This window comes from Lissotriton helveticus, chromosome 10 (assembly GCF_964261635.1).
Source record: "Lissotriton helveticus chromosome 10, aLisHel1.1, whole genome shotgun sequence".
Lineage (NCBI taxonomy): Eukaryota > Metazoa > Chordata > Amphibia > Caudata > Salamandridae > Lissotriton > Lissotriton helveticus.
This window is the reverse complement of record NC_136071.1, coordinates 477576004-477593067: the sequence shown is the minus strand read 5'-3', so window position 1 is coordinate 477593067 and position 17064 is coordinate 477576004. Positions and strand designations below refer to the sequence as shown.

The 17064-nt window shown below is 43.5% G+C and overlaps 1 long non-coding RNA gene across 1 annotated transcript in view; it reads left to right on the top strand.

Moving 5' to 3' along the window:
* Positions 1-17064, top strand: part of LOC144785340 (uncharacterized) — a 4610862-nt gene that overhangs the window by 510307 nt on the left and 4083491 nt on the right. The gene's annotated exons all lie outside the window — the stretch shown is intronic.

The following is a 17064-nucleotide window of genomic DNA, read 5'->3' as shown; positions in this document are numbered from 1 at the left end:
CCAGTCCAGGGAGGACATGGCCCATGGACTGCGGTGGCATGGTTAGCAAAAGAATGATGGATTTAACCCAGATCTCTTGACTGAGGGTGAATGTTTTGATTTGTTCTGCATTCCGTCCATCAATTATTTGTCTTGTGTTGGAAATTTTTATGGGCATACCCCAACTAAAAAACGTTACATTAGTAGTCCTTACACCACGGATACGACATTGTGAGTTACAGCTTCAAAGGCAATGTCCATCCATTTCATGAGTTACTATATCATAAGGGACATTTTATTGATAAGTAATAACTTTTTTTAAACATATAGATTGTTAAACTTATCCACATAGAATATCTTGAGGAAAAAGTAAAGAGCATATAAAATATACGACAACAAATTAAATCTTAAAATAAATACAATAAAAATAAATCAATTAGGAACTATGTTAAAAACGATATAAATAAATTGTCTGAAGATAAGCATGTATAGAAAAACATGTGTGGTAGACTGTTGCAGCTTTCAAACCTGCATGCAAGCCTGCATGCATACCTATAAAAATAGCTTTTTCTTTAAACAAGAAGGGGTCCTACTTTAACTATTAAATATGTCACCCCTAAGTAGGCCTACAGCCCACATGGTAGGGTGAATAATATTTAAAAGCGATACATGCAAGAATGTTGTGCTGCATGTACCTGCAGTGAATAGCCCCCAAAAACTATCTTTACTGTAAAAGCGCTGTTTCTGATCCTATGAGCAAAACTAAAATACAATTAAAATATTATTTTTGCTAGCTCAGGTTTGGATTAAGATAGAGAAATTATTAACTCACTGGTTTAATATTCATTAAAATTTCAATTCCATGGTGGAGTTTGGTATGTTATCAATATATTGAAAAAGTAACTTTTTTTATTCAGTAATTCTTTATTACAAAATAAAGAAGAAGAAATGACATAATGTAAGAAACATTATAAAATAATGAAAACATTAATATGCAATGTAATATGATAGTAAACTTTAAAATGGTGAAGAAAGAAATTGAAATTAAAAGAATATAAATATATAAGCATAAACCAAAATGCTTGAATTGAAGAGTATACACTTTGAAAAAGCAAGAGCATTTTAACAGTTTTTGTTTTGTATATTTTATAAATAGAAAGATTAGGAAAGGCAAAGAAGGAACAAAACGAGAAAAGGGGTGAATAGAACAATGAATTGTATTAGAAAAGATGATACTTAAGCAGTAATTGACATTAGTACGCTGAGAACTATAGAAACCTAATAAACAGTATAAACCTCATGGAGGATCCAACTTGGTAACATTAGGTGTTGGAAGGAACAGCCAAGCAAAGCAATTTTTGTGGTGTCTTTGCAATTTGATGCAATTATTTGTAAAGCAGTTGCGATTAGCAGATCAATGAACTTCCCAAGCATATCTTGGAAGTGCCATACTAGGGAGGATCTTCCTAAAAAGACATGCAAAATATTGAAAGGTATATTCATAGGCAAAATTTCATTTATGTTATCCCGTAAAATTAACCTAAATGTTTTAACCAACGGACATTCAAAAAACATGTGTAAAAGATCACTGTTATGATGTGGACATGACCGGCATTTGGGATTGTTAGAAATGGGATTTCTGATTGGCTAAGGTTTGCACCGAAGCCAGGCAGAAACCACCACTCTAGTCAGGATAAGGAAGTTACACTCCTAAAATAACCCCTGCTCACCCCCTTGGTAGCTTGGCACGAGCAGTCAGGCTTATCTTAGAGGTACAAAAGGGGGTGGTGATGGACGGAGCATCTGAACCAATCAAACACTCACACCCAGTCAACAGATCTGGGTTTAATCCATCACTGTTCTTTAGCCCACTCTGCCACCCCAGTTCAGACATGGCCATGTGCAAATCAGTCTGACCCTGTGCCTCATGGGAACAGTCCAGCCCGAACTGCCAAGCCATGCCTTCCCTGGACCAGAAACAAGCTTCCTAGGACCGGTTTCTGGCATTTCAGCCATCTTCAGCCAGGCTTGCTTGAATCCAGTGGCAAAGTGAGCAAGGGACTCACGTCTGAGCATACCCTGCCAACTTATGGCGAACAAAGCGGTACAAAAGGGGGTGGTGATTGACGGAGCATCTGAACCAATCAAACACTCTCCTATAGGATAACATTGGGTTACCTTCTTACATTTAATGGGTGATAACTTTTGTGTTGGTGCAGGCACGAATATCATGTTTAGTGTCTGAGGAATTGTAATTAAAAGCCGTGTGTAAATGTAAAGTTGAATTTTAAGAGACAATTCTGAAAATGTACTTTTAGAAAGTTTGCTTGTCCTAACCATTTGGTGCCTGCTACCTCTATCCTGGGTCACATGAATAGGGGAAGTTGTCCTTTTTGTATTCCTACCAGATAGCATTACAATAGAGGGTCTGGGCTATCCTGGCTTAATGGGGGGTGCTGGTGACTCTTACCACATTTGGGCTTCAAAGGCACAGGTCCAGCTCACACACAGACACACTAGCCTGTTATGCCCCCAGACAGACTGGGACCAGGGCAGGGAGGCAGGACATTCCAGACACTACTCTTGTGGGAACACTCCATAAGCTTCTCCCATTTCAAAGGGTGTAGAAGGTATAAAAATGGGACCCTCAAACCCACTCTTCAGTAACCTCCTCAAGTTGTGGTTACCACAGAAGGACTGATAGGCTGCCTGATACCTGCCCTGCTGTCTAAGAAGTAAGACTTGACCTTCACCCTTCATCCCAGGGTAATGTGACACCAAGGGTCAGTTGACTGACCTCCTATTATGAACTATATGGACACTATAGGCTGCCGGAGGCCTCCCTGCAAATACCTAGCTGACCTGCTGCAGCTAGACCTGCCTGGACATGCAACCGGACCTGCCTGGGCCCTGCTGTCCTCTGCTGGAGTGTGTTCTAGGTCGCCAAGAGGTGCCTCCCAGGCCCTTGAAACTGGTTTGGCATCAGTTGAACTTCTCCTTAAAGGAAATATGAAACCCAACGTTTTGGGATCTTCACAAACAAGCCCATGTGTGCCAACTTCTTTCTGACCGCAACGCAAAGCACCAATAACCCAGACTCTTTGTGCTACAACAACAGCTAGCGAGGACTTTCAAAGCAAGATCTGCCCTCTGCACTACAGCATCGACAGCCCGTGGTGGCCAACAACGCAAATCTTCAGCAACGACCATCTGCAACTCACAACAAGATTGTGGCACTACAGTGATCATAGTCCGTTATGCCGAGTTCGTTCTATGCGACACAACGATGACCATCCGTGAAGCTATCCCTGTTCCTTGCAGCCTCCTCCAACGCAAACAGAACTCTTCGCTGGACTCTAGAAGGCAATTTTTTTTGAAGGACTAACCCGAACCCTATATCCGTCCCGTACTCCATTGTGTTCAGCCTGAACTTGTGACTCTAACCTGGTCTCATGCTACCAGGTGAAAGTCACCACAAGTGAAGCTGTTGTGTAGTTCCTATAAACCCTATATAGGATCTGCACGTTTAGACAAACATACACTGTGGGCTTGGTGTCTTGAATAATTCCAGACACCCCCTCCTGATATGTTGGTCTGTAAACCAGTTAGCTCATAGTGCTACTAGAAACTTCTCTTACCAAGGAGTGAATAGTTCTTGGCAACTATCGAACATGACAACCCTGATCCCTCAGGACCATGGAAACAGAGAACTACTTTTCGCTCAATCACTTTTGCTCACTTAGTCTCAGCGAGTTAAGCAAAATAAACAATAGGGACATTTTCAGTAAGTATTTATTGAGCAGTCGTTATTCTAGTGAAAAATAGGTGGCTGAAACAATCATTAGACAGTAACAGATATAAATGATTAGAAGCACTAGGAAAGTAAAAGGATAGTAGATGCCTCCCATGTCTACCATTTTGCTAAAACCATGAATACAGGCAAGTATATCAAATACATGACAATAAAATACGTAATCCTACGATGATACCCTAACTAGTTGTACCTAAGTGTGCCTAGAATGTATGTAGGTGTTAAGCCAAGAATCCCTGTAGGATAAAGTCAACCCCTATTACCTGAATTGAGAAACTGTGGGACCCCGTCCTGGTCTCCGGTTGGTCACCCGGCAAGGGATGTCCGACCACTGTGTGCTTGAGTATATGCATGCAGGGGCTTCAGCGTCTTGCGTCAGTGTGTCGGCTTGGAAGTCCTGATATCCTCTGCTTGTCTCAGCACAATGTGATGTTTATATACCCAAAGGTCTCCCCGGGGTTCTACCTTGCTGTGCCACTTGTCGGACTTAGGATGACATCTGCAATGAACTTTATACATAGATATTATAAAGGAGATGGTAGTGCTGCTGAGTTTCCAAGAATCCTCATGCATGTTTGAGGCCTTTACCAGGGTAAATCCCGTGTTCTGTGTGCAGTGTTGTATCTAGGTAAAATGTCAGTCCCAAAGAACCGTTATGTATTTAATGTAGGGAAGAATATAGGTGAAGAGTTAGGGTGTTACCTGAGCCTATATTGGGGTACCTATATGGAATATAACAAAGCTTTGTAGTTTTAGACACTACACTCAACCGAAAACTTTCAAATGACAAATCTCTGTCCACTGATTGCATTTTTAACATGTTGGTGTCAATGTATTAAGTTAGCTCTTTTTCTAAATTAGTGTGAGGATATTCTTGTAGTGTTTTTACTTTATTGCTATTTGTGTGCTGCATAAATACTTTACACATTGCCTACAGGTTAAGCCTGACAGCTCTTGTGCAAACTTCCAGATGGTTAAGTACTGCTTAACTTAGTGACATATTACGGTTCACGCAGATAAGGATTTCACTTCCCCAACCAGCAACCCAATTACCTACAAACACCATGTTTATCTGGATGACATGCTAATTGTAGGGAGAAAAACAAACCACAAGAAGTAGCTTTTTAACTGCTCCTATCGGCCCCATCACAAAAAGAATTAGATTCAGAGGTAGATGAGCTGCTCTTTACTTAACGATCTCTCCCAACCCCAAATGAGGATTCAACACCTGCTGCTTTTCAGGAGAATAAAAAACGAAAATCCACCTTTTTAAAACTAATGACCCAAGACGTAGCTGCCAAGTTCCCTAGGTCCATGAGTGATGTGCTGGTCCAGTCCAGGCTTTTTTCTTTGAATTCTGGGGGCTTGTAGTCCTGTTTTATAATGGAATCAACAAGACTATAAGTCCCAGAATTCAAAGAAAACCCTTGAAAGGAGCAGCATACCACGCATGAACCTGGGAAACGTGGCAGGGCTGCCAAGATACCAGCACATTGGCTTATCTTGCCATACACTGGAATCCATAAACTCTACAAATTAGGAATTTCTCTTACAACCACTAAGATGCTAAACATTTCTCTTAATACTGGAACAAACGCAATGAAGAAGTTGCTTGCAATCTTTATGAAGAATGATGTTGCATGTTACAGTGCTGACATCTGTGCTTGGTGAAGATCAGTGCTTCATTAAAATAATAAATGAGTATACTGTTAAGGCACAGTTTTAGCAAAAACATGATCTCTTTTTTACTGTCCTAGATCTTCTTTCCTTCTGATTAATAATTTGCATACAGGAAATTGTCAAGCCTGATGAATCCTTTAAATCTGCTCACTGGTTCTGTCCCTTGATGTATGGGTATTATAGATGATGCATGATTCTCTTGCAGAGCAGTCATCAGGGTCCCCCTACTCCCAGGCCTCCTGTGGTGTTTCTGCGCCATGCGACAAGCGAGGCTGTCATTTATGTCAAAAGATTTGCTGTTGTGAAAATCATTTGTAACTGAAATCTTCTTGGAGAAGGACGGAAAGTAATAATGTTGATTGCCCGGGGAGATGTTTATAATGCATGCACTGAAAGATCCACGTAATAATGTATGCAGGAAAAAATGGTCTTTTTCGTAATGTGCTGCTGTCAGTATTTTTCTTCAGTTAATATAATGTGTTCATAAATAAAGTGAACACTGCCAGGTTTTTTTTATTCCTGGATTTACCACATCCCCCCTCTGCCAATGCCCACAGGTACGTTTAGGGCTACACTGACTTGTCATACATTTATTTAGGATTTATATAAATTTAACGATCTTCAGAAAGGTGAAGTCCCAGGAAATGTGAGAATTATAGTTGCAGTGCTTGGCAGGGTCTTCCCTTTTAGGGACAGATAACAGCATAACTTGTCAAACTAGGGAACATAACAAAATGTCAGCATGATAAATCACTACTTCCCCTATCGTATTCCCCAGTTTATCCTTTCCTTGCGAATTAATGCATCACCGGATTATGTGGATGTGCTGATTCTCAGTGAGAAATATGCACCTCTGCAGCATTTGAGCATAGGTCCTTGATTTAATGTCCTAAGTATGCAATGGTGTGCCCAGAAGCGGGTCCCTTGCTCCTTGCCACATGAGCCAAGGTATACTTCACTGACGAGGCCTAGTATGGAAGAAACTATTCTGGAGTTGCCTGTCTTCCCTTCTGAAATGAGCCTCACCTGCCAGTTCAAGATGGACTGTTCCTGTGAGGAGCAGTGTCAGTAGTGATTTGCATAAGGTACCTAGAGTGGCAAAGTGAGGGAAAAGCGATGGCATATAATGCTACCCTTAGCAAATGCCAGTGGTGAGACTGTCTGCAAGCATTTTTCCCATCACCTTTTGTGTGTCTGATGGAATGCCCTAAGTAGCGAAGGGTATATTCAGATATCAGCACCTTTATTGCTGAGCCACATTATCTAAGTTATAGCTCACTGACTAGGCCTAATGAGCGAAAACCAGTCTGGGGTGGCTTGTTCTCTCTTGGATGAAAGGATGAGCTGTTCCCATGAGGAACAGGCCAGTACTAAGCAATCACACAGGATTTAATTGTTCTCTGAAACATTATAGTGAATGTTTATTCTTATTTGTTTTGCTTACCTTAGCTTTAAAGTAGGCACAGGTGACATTTTCCTTATACGAGCATAATCTATGTAGTTTTACTAAATGTGGATTATCCTAGTTGTGAGAAATGATAAAAATTACGCTATGATGTCATTTTTTGTAATTATGCACAAGCACACCAGGATACCTAAAACAAGCAGAACAAGAGTAGCTGCTGTTTGGAGCACTTGTGATTTGTGAGCTGCAACAGAAAATTGTGCACATTTCGCACCCTCTACTTTAAACATACTTGGTAAGCTAAAATACAGGGATTCAGATGCTGAAGGAGCCTCTTGTGCATACCACTCTCCTAAAGCCTTGTTTTCTACCCTCCAGTATGTGATGTGTTGGTAATGTACTTTCTTTGAATGTCTCGGTGTTAACTTTCGAGCCTATAATATGTATCATTGTGGGTGGCATAACTTCCCAATACAAGATAAAGAAAAAACTCATCAGCAAGGAGGAATGATTTAAGTGTAATTACATGTGTTAACAAAGTAACATTTTATTTTTAAATTTATTTTTACCAGAAAATTCTTGATCATATATAAAGACTAAAAGTCAACAATGTTCTGATTAAGAGAGGTGTACGCCTTCCAAACTTATTAACTATATTGTCGAAAAGAAAACAAAAAAAAAAGTTTTGCAAAAACAGTCCTGGAGAATCGCACGCATTGAGAGGTATTAAGAAACAGCAGCACATTTCTCACATTCTTTCCAAGATAGCCATCGTTAACAAGCTTCACACGCAATGTTCTGAATTTAGCACACTTTAAAAATGATAGCTGAGTTCCCTTATTTTTATTAGGCAACCTAATCCCAACTGCTGCGGAAAAAATTATACTGAAGTTTGTTAGTGATTTCCAAACTGGTAAATGATGAAGTTGGATGAGTGTAAATGCACAGTGTTAAAATGACCGAAATTTGAAGTTGAGCCTAAGAGAAGGTGAAGCGGAAGTAATACCCATCGAGATGACTCGTATATGTTATGTTTTGTGGTGGTGGGTTCACCCCATCCTGGCAAGCCTGCAGAGAGGTGTTCCATAAGTGGTCCCTTTCTGTCAGACGGAATGGTTGCGGCTGTGATGTATGGACGTGTGGGAATAAATAGCCTCAGGTCGTTACCTGAAGGCGATGAAGCATGAGCACTAGCCTGCTGTGATTATCAAATATATATATCCTGATGACTGACACATCACAACAACTGGGGTGTGTGTTTTTTTTGCTTCCTGTCCTCGGCCAAGCTTAAGCAAGCCATTCATTGGTCAAAGTACAGCCTGGATGCCAGTTTTATATTCCTTTGCTGACTATCATGCTTCCTGCACCCGCCCTGCAGCCTTCTGGTTCTCCTGTGATTCCAGTACCTCCTGCAGCTCAAGGTGGGTGAAAGTTTTGCTTGTCTGCCGCCCAGTTTGTCCTGCTGCTCTTGCAAGGACGACGCTTACCACCAGTGTCCTGGGCACAGTTTACTGCACTGTAGCCTCCCTGTTGTAGGCTAAATCCAGACTGACTCTGTGGGTGCGAGGAGAAAAATAAGTGGGGTGTATCACATTCATAGCACCTTCTTCACTGCCTAGACTGGCCACCATGACAGGAATACCGCTTGTAGAGACATTTCTTATTGATGGTCCCCCTTCCACACATGTTGTAAAGTGGAAAGAATGGGTAGAGTGTCTGGAGACCTATTTTGTAACTTTAGACCGAGAGCCCGACAGACAACACCCCATGCTTCTACATCTGGGGGTTCCTGCCATACATAAAGTGGGAAAATCATTCACCAAAGTGGGACCACCCTACACATATGACACGCTCAAGCGAGCATTAACTGCCCATTTCGAACCTCTGACTAATTCTCATTACAAACGTTTTCTGCTACGTCCAGCCAGGCCGCTACTGGATGAATCTGTGGATGGCTTCTAGGCTTGCCTGAGAGAGGTAGCTAACACTTGCACACTACTAGATCCAGCTGACAAAATATGAGCTCAATTCATTCAGGGTTTTCCTCAACCAAACTCCGAGAAAATATCCTTCAAATCCCAGGAATGCCTGTGGTGGACATGCTAACTATGGGTAGATCAAAATGATTGTACAAGATGCGAGCAGCTCACATGGAGGCGGCACTAAAGCACCAGGTCAAGACCGAACATGTCAATGAAGGAGCCATCAGAAACCCTAACAAAGGAAGGCCCGTACTAAGATGACTGCGGCGCCCAAGACATGCTATGGATGCGGAGGTCCCGACCCACACCAAGGGGGCTCCCCAGCACAAGGAAAATGATGCTCAGTATGTAACAGACTGAACCCTTTTGCCAAGATCTGTCATTAATCAGCACCACCAAAAGGTCAGAAATAAGACCCGGTGAATGCACTGCACACATCAGATGTCCCAGAGGATGAAGGGGACATGGACGATGAAGAGATTGAGGGTGCTGTCCATGTAATACATGCCATGCAACCAGATGCACAACCCCAAAAACACATCCAGAGATGCAGCATCCTCCTAGGGGGGCATCAACTACGAGCGCTGATCGATACTGGGACTTCCATTAACATCATGGCCCACTCCATCATGCACACCCTTCCTGTACAACCTACTCTAAAACCCACCACTACAAAGGTGTTTGCATACGGATCCACCTCTCCCCGTCCTCTAGTGGTGGCATTCACAACCGAGATTGCTCATGAATCTCTCTTGATTCGAACCAAGGTGTATGTCAAAAAAGGGGGCACTGTGTTGTTACTAAACTGCCGGACAACAGAGCGGCACCAAATCATCGTTTTTGCTTTCAACATACACCAGGTGAAAGCGTGAGGAATCTGGTGACTCAGTTTATTTGTTTGAGGGTATAGGGTGCCTGAATCAATGGTTGATACGCCTACACATCAATGACTCGATCCAGCCAGTAGCTTTGAGCATCGACGGGTAGCCTTCTACCTCATGCCAAAAGTAGAAACATTATTGGTCAAGCTGGACCAGGCAGATATTATCGAGAAGGTTGAGGCCGACTCCATGTGGGGTCCCCAATTGTCATAGCTCGCAAACCAAAACAGCCAGAAGAAGTCAGAATATGCGTTGATACCTACCTAATCTGGCTATCAAGCGGGAGCGACATTTGACACCCACCCTGGACGATATTGTGTCTGAAGTGACTGGATCAAAATGGTTCTCCAAGATGGACTCAAGAGCTGGCTATTATCAGCTGTTAGATCCAGAGTCTCGCGCTATCACTACATTCTCCACCCATGTAGGATTGAGGAGATACAACAGTCTCAGTTTTGAAGTGTCTAACGCAGCTGAAGTTTTTCAGGACACCATCTGACGTGTACTAGCCAGCCTAGATGGAGTCCTCAACGTCAGTGATGACATTTTGGTCCATGCCCTGTCACTTGAAGAACACCTTGATCATTTGAGAGCCACTTTCCAACACCTCAAAGAGAGGTGCATGACCCTTCACAGAGATAAATGGGCTTTTCTCCAAAAAGAGATATCATTCTTTGGTTATCATTTCTCCCAGGAGGAGGTCCTAACTGATCCTGTCAAAGTCCAGGACATTCAGGCTGCTCCGGCTCCCACCAGAGCAACCGGGGTGAGAAGTGTCCTTGGTGTGGTCATATAGTGTGGCTGATGCATCTGCAATCTCATTGACCTCACTGCCCCCTTGCAAGAGCTGACAAAAGCCAACACAGCCTGGGATTGGGGGCCTGATCCGGAGGCAGTATTCCAGGCTACGAAGTGGGTGCTGTCGTCTGACCCGACCCTAGTCTACTTTGACCCGGCCAAAGAATCTGAGCTATCTGTTGATGCTAGTCCCACAGGTCTGGGAGCAGTGCTATCTCAGAAACAAGGAAACGGGGAGTGGGCCCCAGTGGCCTATGCCAGCCGGGCACTGACTTAGACAGAGCAATGCTATTCACACATAGAGAAAGAAGCCATTGCTGTGCATTGGGAATGTCATCATTTTCATCTGTATCTATATGGCCAGCATTTTTTGGTACACACTGACCACAAACCCCTCACCCCTCTGCTTATGGGGCCATCCTCCAAACTCCGCCCTTGGATTGAAAAATGGATTCTACAGTTGCAGAACTATCACTTTACAGTCTTTTTTTCACCAAGGTGCTCAAAACCCAGTGGATTACCTATTCTGGCATGCCAGACCTGCAATGGAAAGCAAAGAGTGTGATGTGGAAGATGTGGGAGAATATGTTTGACTTCTTGTTGAACGCTCCCACACACTCCCCATCTCGCTTGAAGAGATAATCAACACTACTTTGACTGATGAGTGTATCCAGCTGGGCATATCTGCAGTGGGGTCCGTCAAGTGGTGCACCTTACTGGATAAAACCATATATCACACGGATGGTGCAAGGGTGACATTAACATCACTGCACAATGTTTGCAAGGAACTGGGAGCGTCCCCGCAAGGCTTTCTCATGAGGGGTCCCCACCTGGTGGACCCTGGAACCCTCCAACAATGAGTGGTGGACCTCGCCTCTTTGGCCCATCAAGGGGTCATCAAGACCATGTCTCGGTTACGATGCAAGGTCTAGTTTCCCAATGTGAATGCCCGTGTGGAACAGACTGTGCGTCAGTGCTCCCTGTGCCAGGCTGCTGGCCTTGCTGACTCACCCATACCTATCATCACAGAAGACATCCCTTGGTTCCCCTGGCAAAGAGCCAGCATAGATTTTAGTAGCCTACCTGATGGTCAACACATGTTGGTAGTCATCGATGATTTTTCAAAATACCCAGAGCGTGAGGTCATCGAATCCACTACTGCCAGTCAAACCATTCCTCATCCGTAGAAGATTATGGCCACTAATTGTCTACTAAAGGAATTGCATAATGAAAATGGACCCCCATTCTCGAGTCAAAAGCTGGCTGAATATTTGCAATCTTGGGGTGTTCTCCACGGGAAAATTACACCCAAGTGGCAGCAAGCAAATGTAAAAGCTGAGCGTTTCATGCGCACTCTAAATAAGGTGCTCAAAATTGCGCTTGCCAACGGCAAGAATATGGACTGTGTCCTCTATGCTTTTCTACAAGAGTATCGTTTAACTCGTCATTTGAAGACTTCTGTCAGTCCAAGTTCTCTATGCATGAATCGCACCATGGGTGATATCATTCCTCAGGTGGAAAAACTGTCAGCTATGTACCAACAGGTTGCCGAAAATTTACAAAAGCACAAAATTAGCACATATCCCGAACTCATAGAGAAAAGCAGAGTTCCATCCAAGTGGGTCATCTGGTGCTAGTCAAGAATAGACATTCTCGGGGAAAGTTCAAGTTACCTTTTGAACCTCACCCCTGGAAGGTGCAAAGAGTAAAATGAACCATGATTACTTCTGCGGGGAAACATCCTTTACAACAAAACTTTTACCACGCTGTACCTTTACAACGCAGGTATTACAACGCAAGTCGTTTCAACAACTTGCGCTGGAGGGCGCTGTAGGATAGGGAATACTTTAATTTACTATCCAAAACCTTACCTACTATCCACGGGGACTGGAGTTGGAATAGTAAATTAAACTATTCCACTATCCAGCGCCCCCCAACGCAAGTCGTTGTAACGACTTGCGCTGTAATACCTGTGTTGTAAAGGCATGCGTGGAAAAAGCATGCGTTGTAACGACATACATCCCTTCTGAGAGATTTCGAGAGACTGTCACAAGGAATGTCTCATGGTTCAAGAGTTTTCAAGGCCCCCCCAAAGCATCAGGGGAAGATCTAGATACTCCTGGTGGAGTGGAAGTACCTGATGAGGAAAAGCTGTTCCCTGTTGAGCGTCCTGTTCCACTAGAGTCAACAGGGGTGGTGCCCTCATTGTCCGAAACTGATGGGTGTTGTCGGCCGGCTGTGTCATTTGCTCCAGGCTTTTCACCACCTGGTGTCATGCAAAATGAGCCAGGGAGGGACGGAAATCATCAAAGGAACAGAGAGATATCATCTTTGACCCCAACCGGCAAGATATCTCGTTTGAATGACATATTACTGCACTAAATGATGGGTTTTGACTCTGGGATGTATTTTTGTCTTGCATTTTCGTTCTCTCTCTCTCTCTCTCTCTCTCTCTCTCTCTCTCTCTCTCTCTCTTCTTCCCTATATCCATACTGGTCTCATTATCATTGCTTGCATTTCCTTCCACTGTTTTATTTTCTTGTTGTGTGCTATGGAGGAATGTTATGTTTTAAGGTGGTGGGTTCATCCCACCCTGGGAAGCCTGCGGAGGGGTGTTCCGTAGATGGTCCCTTCCCGTCAAGTCGGAATGGTTGTGACCGTGATGTAGGGACATAGCCTCGGGTCGTGACCTGCAGACAGTGAAGCCTGCTGTGATTATTATATAAATATATATCCTTGCAACCCACGTTCCAAATGCTGGCTTCACTGTGGTAGACACACCACAAGAGTAAACACCTTATCCTTGCAAAGAAAATAAACCCAACATCAAGTGATAGCAATCTAATGTAAAAAAGCAATAATTAAATCTTAAAAGCATAAACTAAACTAATGTTAGGCATTTATACATTATTGGTCAATGCCGTTTGATGCCTGAACAACTGAAGTCTGGCCTGGTATCGCTCAACCAGAGAGCTACATTTACTGGGCTAAAAGGAACGGTTGTGGGTCGAACCCGGAAAATATTTCAATGCCAGAAAATATTTGCTTAAAGTGGTTGTTTGCAAATCAGATGGGCATAGAGCCGCAATTAAGTTACCGTTACACTTTTTAAGGAACCTGCAACACGATTTTATTCCATCAGAAATGGTGTGATTTTATTTATTTTTGTTTTACAGTGATTTCATTAAATAAATGTAGGTATTAGCTCTGGAACTTTATTACGAGATATCAACAATATACTCCTAAAGGAGGCTACTACCATCTATAAACCTAAAATTCACTGTCTGCTCTGACCAATAATGTATTCCGTTTAAGGCCTGCATTATTTCACCTCCAGAGCTCCACTTGGTAAGCCATTAACTTTGTGGCTGTAGTTTTCCAGTTATTTTTTCCTGATGGAGCCTTCCTAATAATGATTCCCAAGAAGATGCCAGGATTTAAAGATTTCCCTTGCAGTCACTTTCTCCACTGCCCTCTTATTTAAACACCCATCGTTAGTTGATGAAAACGGTTCACGGAGTGCATTAATGTTAGCTTCAAACGTTAGTGAAAAAGGTCTCTGATAGTAGGGACCTTCTAGTTATCTATGTAACAGTATTTTCTGTTCTGTAGGAAGCACAAATGTTTTTTTTTTACCATTTAGGTAGCATAAACCACACCTAATTGTCATGCTTTAAAAAAGGAAACTGTAAAAAATGCCTAAAGCTTGATTATCGGAATGCTGGATCGAAGACCGCCTCAAATGAATGAAAATCAGTTTGAATGTTAAGTAAACTCATCCAAAATGACTAATATGCAATCCAGGAGCTCATAAGAGAGAAGACATCATTAAGCAAGATTCAAGTCACATCATGTTGCCCAAGATCACACAACAAGACTAAGGGCCTGATTACAAGTTTGGTGGTGTGGGAGCTGGCCGCCACGCCAGCGCCCCCCTCCAACACCACCAAACTCGCCCACCTGCCAGAATAGGAGGTGGTCCCACAACAATGACTATTAGAAAGGCACCAAAATGGGAACGTCAATGTCTGTTCCTCCACAGCATGGAACAGGGGGTGCATGCACACAAGGGGGCACACCATATGCCCCCTGCATGCATCCCCAGTCATTGAGGCAACAGGGAGCCCTTTGTTTTCTCACCGTCACAATTTTCATGGTGGACTCACTAGTGATATGCTTGACTGTGCTGCATATTCTGGCCTCACATCACTGCAACACCACATAGGTATAACCGATCCCCAGCAGATGCAGTGGTCCTTTGGCAGTCCGATCGCCAAACACGTAATAGTAATAATAATATCTTTATTTGCCTGATTACTTAAAACCATTGCAACAGTAAAAAAACAGTATACATTTCTCCATAGTGTAAGACCATTATTAAAATTAGGTTTAAACCTTTACATTAGTAAAACAGTAATAGCCAAATGTTCTGAGGTAAAAGCCTTGATTGTGTGCAGGTGTTTGAAATGCATTTTAGCTATAGCCACTTTCCGATGCTGTTAAAAGGATTAGTTGAAATTAAAGGGTCAAAAACTGCGGTATTACTGAGAAACAAGATTGTTGGCATTGTGTGGACCTCGCAATTTACACGTTTTTCCTCCTAGGTAGCACGTTCGAGGACCGCAGGGTGTTAAGTGGGGCTCCCAGCAGTTAAAGCGAGCAAGGTGCAAAATCAGCAGCAGATGTGGTGGCTCTCTTGGGTACTGATACAGTGGTGGCTGACTCGTTGACGCCTATTGTGATAGCCCAATTGGTCAGCTAAGTACTGGTGTTTAACTTTTTTCCTCTATTCCCATGACTTGGACCAGACGGCAGGCTAGCTGGACATCCCATTTTGATTCTTCGCACAATTGACAGTGGGTTGTCATCTGTGGTAGTTTCCATGGGAGCAAATGGAGCAATGATGGTAGGATACCCAGCCGCAAGTAAAGATATTTTTCCTTTGTCGCTTTCGTAAAGCCTGCATCTAAGTAAGATTAAGGGGAAGCTCTGGAGTAGCTCTGTAAAACAAACCAGCCATGTGCCCTTTCCTTTAACCCTTTCCATGTGTCTGACGCATGGGAGCAATCCGATGCATAAGTGCTCATGTGCGTCGGACGGCTCCCGCATGCCCAACTTCATGGCAGAGGAAATCCCTCTGGTGCGGGCACCAGAAGGATTCCCTTTTCCCCCAACAGCTTGTGGAGCTGGGGTAGAGTTTCCCCAGCTCCCCAGGCTGTTCATGTGATTTCCCTGAATTAACGATCAGCGCATATAATTGCGCAGATGTAATTTCAGTGAAACCGAAACCGAAATGAGCTGATATGCTCATTTCAGTTTCACTTTCACTTTCTACGTGCTCAGGGGGCTATCTTAGCCCCTGACAACGCAGAAAGTCAGGAGAGGTATCATTGAAAAGGAGAGACTCTACCTTTTCCAAAGGTACCCCTCCCTAGTGGATCCGTGCTTGAGGATCACCCCTCCTGGGGCAGGGATCCACCCACTAGGCACCAGGGAGGGAGGAGCAGCCCCTTGGACAAGAGTCTTTGCTCCTCCCAAAATTAATTGGGGATAATCTGTCTTTCTGCCCCCCAATCTGCCCCATGGATTTTTTTATGTATAATGGGGTCTGGGCTGTCTAAAATGGGCATGCCAATGCCCCCACCCCGCCCAAAAAACATAGTGTTTCTGCCCCCCAGGAGGCAAATGGGGAACGAGCCCCCGAGTGCCCTTGTGGGGAAGAAAGCCCACTACACAAGGGTTTTTTTTTTTCATATGTAGAGGTGGGTGCTGACCAAAATAGGCATGCCAGTGCCCCCCAAAATATTGCCACGGCCTTTCTGCCTCCCCGGGAGGCACAAGGCTGGCTACACACCCCAGGTGGCCTTACTCCGACACTGCACTGCACTTACGATGAACCTGCAAGCCTGCTGGTGGGAGCCAGGCCACAGGATGAGTTCAAGCTCCAACTTCAGGCCAACATGGATGTTGTTGATATGCCCATCAAAATCAGTGTTGTTATTAGAGGGATTGTGATGAACAGCAGGCTCTGGGCACTGCAGCTTCATGCTGGCATGGCCATCTTTGGTCCAGGCTCTCTGGCTCGCTCAGCATTAACATTCTATTTATTGGGCTTCTTCAAGGCTTTTGCATCAAATTTGTTTTCTGAAAATAATAGGCATAGATACACACTCTCAGAAAAGGACAATGTGCACTTGTGTTTTGTCAACCTTATAAGTGCTTTTGATTTAGTAAATCACAAAAAACTATGGCAGACTCTGGTTGCGATGGGCAACCCAAGTGACATTTTTGCTTACCTGTCGCAAATATATGAGCTTTTAACCACAAGAGTTCAATATGGACCTGGAGGAGAGTGTACTACCCGTTTTAAAGTAACACATGGGATTAGCAGGGTTGTGTCCTTGCCCCACTCCTATTTTTGATATATATAAATGGAGTGGATGAATGTTTGCGAAGATTAAACGCTGACGCTCCTAGTGTTGGCAACCTTGTCATGCCCACTCTGCTTTATGCAGACAATGTGGTTTT